Source organism: Thermobia domestica, chromosome 15 (assembly GCF_964235325.1).
Source record: "Thermobia domestica chromosome 15, izTheDome1.hap1.1, whole genome shotgun sequence".
In the NCBI taxonomy this organism is placed as follows: domain Eukaryota; kingdom Metazoa; phylum Arthropoda; class Insecta; order Zygentoma; family Lepismatidae; genus Thermobia; species Thermobia domestica.
In genome coordinates, this window is record NC_137468.1 from 91,127,230 (window position 1) to 91,134,532 (window position 7,303).

The following is a 7,303-nucleotide window of genomic DNA, read 5'->3' on the forward strand; positions in this document are numbered from 1 at the left end:
AATGATTGATTCTTTCCACTCTTGTGGCAATTCTTCCTTGTTCCAGATAAGGAGAATGAGTTTGTGTATCTTGTTCCACAATTTTTCGCCTCCAGCTAAAATTAACTCAGCCGGAATTTCATCTACACCCGGAGATTTGTGTTTCTTTAGTTTCTTTATAGCTGTTTCTACTTCTATTCGGTTTGGTTCTGGAATATACGGTTCTGCGGTGTGTATCTCCTTTTCTCCAGGTACACTAATTTTTCGTTGCGTGTTAAGCAAGTCGTCAAAGAAATCTTTCCATCTATTTAAGATGCTATCCGTGTCAGTGAGAACTGTACCGTCAGATTTCTTTAATATATAAGCTCGAGGTTGATAGCCTTTCTTAAATTCGTTGATTCTCTTATACATGTCCCGTATGTTTTTATTTTTACTATTATCTTCAAGTTCCTTAATTTTAGCTTTCAAGAAATTGCGTTTCTTTGTTCTAAAAGTTTTGGAAGTTTCCCGCTTGATATGTGCGAAATTTCATGTAGTTATTTCATTCGGATTTTGTAGCCAGCGTAATTTTGCCTGTTTTCTCTTTTCTGCTAGTTTTGTGCATTCCTGGTCGAACCATGGTTTGTTCCTACGTATTTCCGCGTGTCCCAATTTTTCTTTTGCTGAAATTTTAATGCTATCTCTAATTTCAATCCAGGTATCCTCAACACTAGTGGACTCCGAATCTTCTAAAGCCGAGAATCTGTTCGAAACTTCAATCTGGTATTTCTCTCTTACCTGGCTCTCTTCTAATTCCTTTAAATTGAATCTCTCCGTTTTCGGACAATGAATATTACCCTTATTCAACAATAACCTCTCTCGTTTTATCGCTGCTACCAGGTAGTGGTCAGTGTCACAATCAGCCCCTCTAAACGACCGGACATCAATTATGCTAGATTCCCTTCTTCTATCTACTAAAACGTGATCAATTTGATTATTTGTTTTCCCGTGTGGTGATGTCCAAGTGTATTTATGAACGTCGCGATTTGGGAATTTTGTACTCTTCAAGATTAGGTTTTTGGATGTTGCAAAGTTCACGAGTCTAACACCATTGTCATTACTTTCCTTATGCAGACTTTCCTTCCCTATAATCGGTTTGAAAATATCCTCTCGTCCTACCTTCGCATTGAAATCCCCTAATAGAAATTTCACATGGTATCGCGGGAGTTGGTCAAATATCCATTACACTTCTTCGTAAAAACTCTCTTTTATATCGTCATCCTTATCTTCAGTTGGGGCATGTACATTTAAAACAATAATATCACACCACCGTCCTTTAAGAGTAATAAAAGAAAGTCTGTCACTAACAAATTCAACCCGTTTAATTGCTGGTAATATACGTTTATGAACGAAAAACCCTGTTCCTAACTGGTGATTTTTATTTCCTTCCCTGTAAAAGAACGTAAAATTTCCGGAATTCACAGATCCATTTCCTTCCCACCTAACTTCCTGAACTCCTACTAGGTCCATCCTTTATTTCTCGAACTTACTCGTTACGTCCTTGTCCGAAGCTTTTGTGAATATTTCTGAACAACCTGAGGACGCGCCATGCCGTGGTGACAGGAACCCACGTTACACGGGAACGCTCTATCACTTGTTTTAAATCTTTTTATTGCAACTTCATATCAATCCAAATCAATAAACAAAATGAGGAAGGTGATACAAATTGGCAGGTACAGGAAAAGGTACATTATGTATGGAACACTCTAAAAAAAATTGCAAATAACCTATTGCGCATGACAAAAGGAAACTGGTATACCATATAAAAGCACAGTATAGGATGCATGAACAAGTTTCTAAGATTCTGCTAACAAATATAAAGCAATGCTGCCAATCAACCAAGTAACAGCTTCGTACTTAGTTCTCGGAAAAAAGTAAAGTCGGGAAAAAGAATTAATTCTACTGAAATAGCAGTGGGAGTAGTGCGGCACATGTGGGCTTTATAGGACAAAACTGAGGCCACACTACTATTGTTTCACTACTATTGTAAGACAGTGTTAAATAATGTCCTTTACCGTGCAAGATGCACAAAGATCAGAGTCACTAAATCCAAGTGAATGTCGTCGGGCTACAGTATCAACAATGTGATGCACCACAATAAATCACACAGATCTTGCACGATAAGTTAAAATAAGGAACATGTAAAACACACCAGATACGTTGCCAATTATGATGGGGATGCTTAGCAACTATATTAGGAGTAAGACCACAAGGTTGGCGAAGGATCGAATACAGTTTTTTTTCACAGAGGGCACTTCGTCTAAATCATTATTCAACAGTCGATATCAAACGTCATACAGAAAAAATTCAGACAAGTATATTGGAGGTGGGAGATCTCCAAGATAGAAGGGTGCTCTTAATGGAACACGTTGTAATAAGTTGATGAGAAACTGTGTGGTAGGATGATCAGGATGCTCGTAGAGTACACATAAACATCATTCGAGAAATTGTGCTTTAGTTGCAATTCGATATCTTTCAAATTCAATCTACCGATTTGGAAATCGCTGCACAGGATTTGATAGGAAACACGAAATATCATAGGTTTCCATAACAAATTACCGTTAATTGTCTTAACTTTTGCAAGATGGCAGTTGGAAAAAGACAGAACTTGGGCAATATAATTTAACTGAGATCCCATACAAATGCACAAATTCTAGGCGAGATAAAAGGCTAAGGTTACGAAGTCGATGTTGGTCAAGAACATAAGTTAACCGATTGACAGCATGGCCAACATTATTAGTAATAATATCAACCACACGAGAACTGAACCAAGATTTTAAGTGACTGCTGTAGCTGACCAATGGAAGTAGTAGTAATACTGGTCGACTTACCCAGAGGCATTACGTACATGTTATTAGGGTTAAGCTTGACTCCGGATACTGACTCGTAGAACCTTGCGTGCTGTATTAAAACATTTAAGTTTGCGTGAACATTCGTAAAATATGTAACATGAATAACTATGAATAAGCTCGCATAGAAGTATATATAAAATGACACCATGAAGGGTATGTCAGACATTATATAGAAATGGCCCTCAATTAACAATAAAAAGCTGACTGCTCAACGGACCGCCTTGTTGGAAGCCATTACTAATGCGAAAGGCAGAACTGAGATTTAATTTCGTGTTTAATTGACCAATTTCAATATAACAGATTAATCCAATTGCGGAAGATATCTCCAAATCCATAAGCTTGAAGACAACAAAATAAATATGTATGGTTCACTCAATCGAAAGCATTAGAATAGTCAAAGGCAACTAAGGTCGCGTCACATTGTCCAATATGTTGATGGTAGGTAATGACGTCGGGTATATCAGCAATAATATCTTGAGCACGTCTATATTGTAAGCCACCATGTTGTATGGGCCCAATAAGGTGGGCAATGGCAGTTTGTAACCGGGCACTAATACATCGACCAATAATTTTATAATCGTAATTCACTAAAGATAGAGGTCTATAGTTCGCCACTGTACGAGGATGGGGTTTGTTCGGAATCAACGCAATGACAGCAGACCGAGATGAATCTATCAAAATTCCTACTTGCAGTACATAATTCAACCATTCAATAAGCATGGGCCCCATTAAGTGGAAAAATGTCTTATCTACACCTAGTCCATTTATGCCAGGCGTTTTAGAATTCTTAGCTGTGAGGGCGGCTTGCTACACTTTCTCCTGGGAAAAACGTTGAGTGAGCTCTTGTCGTTGTTCCGCCGTTAATCTATGCGGCAGATGAGAAAAGTACTCAATGGGTGGAGCTTCAACAATATCCTGCAAATTGAATAACTGTTGGTAGGATCGAAGGATGATAACTTGTATAAAGGTAACCAAGAAAGTTCTGTCGCTTTTTGTGGAGGTATGTGTTCAATTGGCCCTCATAGCGTGAGTTGAATGTGAATGAAGATAAGGCGGAGGTCAGTTGTTGGTGTGGGTATACCTAACATACTACCTGATTGTGCAGTTCAGATACACCGTGAACTTGCGTAAGGACAGAGTGAACATGGGATCTCCACAAAACGTCATAAGGGTGTGTATGCTGTACGAGTTCAAACTAGGGTCAAATGCCGCTGCAGCGGGACGGAATGTATACTAGGCCTTTGGTTAGAGTGTCGTGACTACGCGGACAGTGCAGCGGTGATTTAACAAGTTTGAGGACGGTGACGAAACACTCGAAGACGCACCACAAGCAGGAAGGCGAACACATGTAGAAATGATCTACATGCAGCAATTGAGGCAAAGAGTGGCCAGACATGACGAACTGGGGCTACAATCCAATGTAAGTTAAGGAACCATTCGAAGTACCTCCATCAACTTGGGAAGCACTCAAGTTCGGTCGATGGGTCTCACATTATCCGACTCCGGACCAGAAGACAACGCGAGCAGACACCTGTGTGTTTTTGCTGGCTCGTCTGAGGAAGGATCCGTTTCTGGACACGGTGTTGATATGTGATGAGATTTGAATCCTTTACGAAGCTCCACAGCGCCGTCATCATTGGTTAGCATCCCATGAATCTGTTCCAAAGCAGCCGAAACCAGCACTGCACCAGAAGTAGATCCTCCTGCGTGTTTGGTGGACTGCTCGGGGCATTGTGCATTGGGAACTGCTACCAGGTGGTCAGTGCATGTATGCAACTTGTACTGTCAGCAGTTGAGCAGTGTTCAAGAAGAGCTCAAAACTTTTGAGCCAGCTCTTCTGAATCGCAAAGGGATTCTCCTGTTGCAGCACAACGCTAAGCCTCACGTGGCTAGGATGACCCGGGAAACTATTCTACGCCTTGGATGGGAAACACTATTGCATGCACCATACTCCCGAACACTACACCGTCCAATTATCACCTGTTTCATTCCTTGGACAATACCTTCGTGTAAACCAGTTCAAGTCCCTAGTAGAGGTGCAAAATGCACTTGATACCTTCATCCTTTCACTGTCCACCAAATTCTACCGCTATGTAATCCATTGCCTTCCAGAACGTTGGCAGAAGGTCGTTGATGCTGATGGGGATTATTTTTGATCTTCCAGGTACGTCTTAGGTGAGATATCGATGTTCGAAGGTTTGATGGTGATAAAGCGATTGAACTTTCTTAGTTACCTTTATTTATCAGAAAACTAAGTGACGGATCCTCCATTTTCATCAGTGATACTTTCAATAAGTTGAGACCTAGAGCGCTGACGCTCACGCAGTACTTGATAGACAGACACACACTCATCATAATCCGTGGATATATAAAGGTTTTACTACGGATATGAATTCCCGCTCGTTGACGACAAAGGATTTGTAATAGTTTTGCTTTCACCTCTTTAATGGATGTTATTCCTTTGTCCCCTTGAAGAGCCAGAACATATAAATTATGTAGTACACCATAATAAAAGTTATAAAGAACATTGAAACCCTGCACCTTATCGTTGCAATAGGAGATAGGCACATAACAAAGCGACCGTTTAACACTGTATTTCCTATGGTCAGCAATAATTTTACAAGAAGAACGACTCTGAACCATACGGTGCCAGGTTTCTGTAAACTCTTGTACATATAATTGTTCCACTAGAATAGATGTATTTAGCTACCAGAGACTGTGCTTCTTGGTATTTTGTTAACGCTTAATATAATACTTAAATGTAGTAAAAAGTGGTCAGAAGCACTTGTAGGGGAAATTTTCATATGAAGTAGCTTGCGAAGCAAAAGTTGAAAAAAAAAAAAACAATCTCTCCTGGACGAACTTGTATGCGTGAAAACGGTAAAACCTGGGGAAGCTAAATATAGCGTAAGCCAACAATCTTTCAAACCAATGACTGTTACCGACCTGTACAGAGTAGCACAATAACTGTAGCCCGGTATTTGCTGTGACTGATGTAGAACACAATTAAAATCACAACCGATAATGAGGCCAGCATAATGGCCGGCACATTCCTGGGCAACAACTGTTTCGGAAAATTGCTGGCAGCCCTTTGATTGTTCCCCGATTGCGAGTACAAGTCCAAAATTTTGATCTTCTTGTTCATACGAATCGAATGATATCCATCTCGTCCCTGTCGACAACTGGTCCCCATTGCCTAAAATCCGGAATTTTTATTTTTTTTCCCTGGTTAAAATTGTATTTTCGGGAAAATGTCATACGAATTATTGATCTTCTTGTTAATACGAATCGAATGATACCCATCTCGTCCTTGTCGACAACTGGTCCCCATTGCTCAAAATCCCGAATTTTTATTATTTTCCCGGAAAAAATTATTTTCGGGAAAATGGCATACCAATTATTGATCTACTCGTAAATACGAATCGAATGATACCCATCTCGTCCCTGTCGACAACTGGTCACCATTGCCCAATTTCCCGAATTTTTATTATTTTCCCGGGTAAAAATTGAATTCTCGGGAAAATGTCATACGAATTATTGATCTTCTTGTTAATACGAATCGAATGGTACACATCTCGTCATTGTCGACAACTGATCCCCATTGCTCAAAATCCCGAATTTTTATTATTTTCCCGGATAAAAATTGAATTTTCGGGAAAATGTCATACGAATTATTCATCTTCTTGTTAATACGAATCGAATGGTACCCATCTACTCCTTGTCGACAACTGGTCCCCATTGCTCAAAATCCCATATTTTTATTATTTTCCCGGATAAAAATTGAATTTTCGGGAAAATGGAATATCAATTATTGACTTACTTGTGAATACGAATCGAATGATACCCATCTCGTCCTTGTCGACAACTGGTCCCCATTGCCCAAATTCCCGAATTTTTATTATTTTCCTGGGTAAAAATTGTATTTTCGGGAAAATGTCATACGAATTATTGATCTTCTTGTTAATACGAATCGAATGATACCCATCTCGTCCCTGTCGACAACTGGTCCCCATTGCCCAAATTCCCGAATTTTTATTATTTTCCCGCATAAAAATTGAATTTTCGGGAAAACGGCATATCAATTATTGATCTACTCGTGAATACGAATCGAATGATACCCATCTTGTCCTTGTCGACAACTGGTCCCCATTGCTCAAAATCCCGAATTTTTATTATTTTCCCGGATAAAAATTGAATTTTCGGGAAAATGGCATATCAATTATTGATCTACCCGTGAATACGAATCGAATGATACCCATCTCGTCCCTGTCGACAACTGGTCTCCATTGCCCAATTTCCCGAATTTTTATTATTTTCCCGGGTAAAAATTGAATTCTCGGGAAAATGTCATACGAATTATTGATCTTCTTGTTAATACGAATCGAATGGTACACATCTCGTCATTGTCGACAACTGATCCCCATTGCTCAAAA